We start from the raw sequence: 579 nt of genomic DNA, 5'->3' as shown, positions 1-579 counted from the left end.
TTATTTGTTGGATTAAACAGGTCAGTATTTTCTGGTTTACATCAGAAATCCCAAAAGATTTAGAACTTCAGTAAATCTCACAAGCGTATCATTTACATAGCTTGATCCAAACAGGCAGTGTATGTAACCTGAGGTAGTCAGGTATCCCTTTTTCAAAGTTTCAGGGTCAAAATCAGAAGTAAGATGTGGTGTGATGTACATTTGTACTGCAACTTGTTTTCAGGTAAATCTAACAAAGTGTTACCAAGTATGAGTGTGTAAAATGCCCGGAGGTAGAAATCTCCATACATTCAGGTTGCTTACACAGAGGCACAACTTCATGCTTACCAGATAAAGGATTACTATGAATTACTTCAGAGTGGAATAATGAGAAACAACAGTGTAATTTATAGTAATATATTTTCAATATTTCTTTGAAAAATTATATGCATCTAGATTACTTTCACAAATTAAATACAATTCATCTTTTTTGAGTATAATTATGCTAAACGTGGTTCTGTCATTCTAATAAGAATTTACATTATTTCAGATGAAATATTTTATTGATATTCTATAAAATATACACAAGATATATACAAA

This window comes from Calypte anna, chromosome 2, assembly GCF_003957555.1.
Source record: "Calypte anna isolate BGI_N300 chromosome 2, bCalAnn1_v1.p, whole genome shotgun sequence".
NCBI lineage: Eukaryota > Metazoa > Chordata > Aves > Apodiformes > Trochilidae > Calypte > Calypte anna.
Note: the sequence above shows the minus strand (reverse complement) of the source record.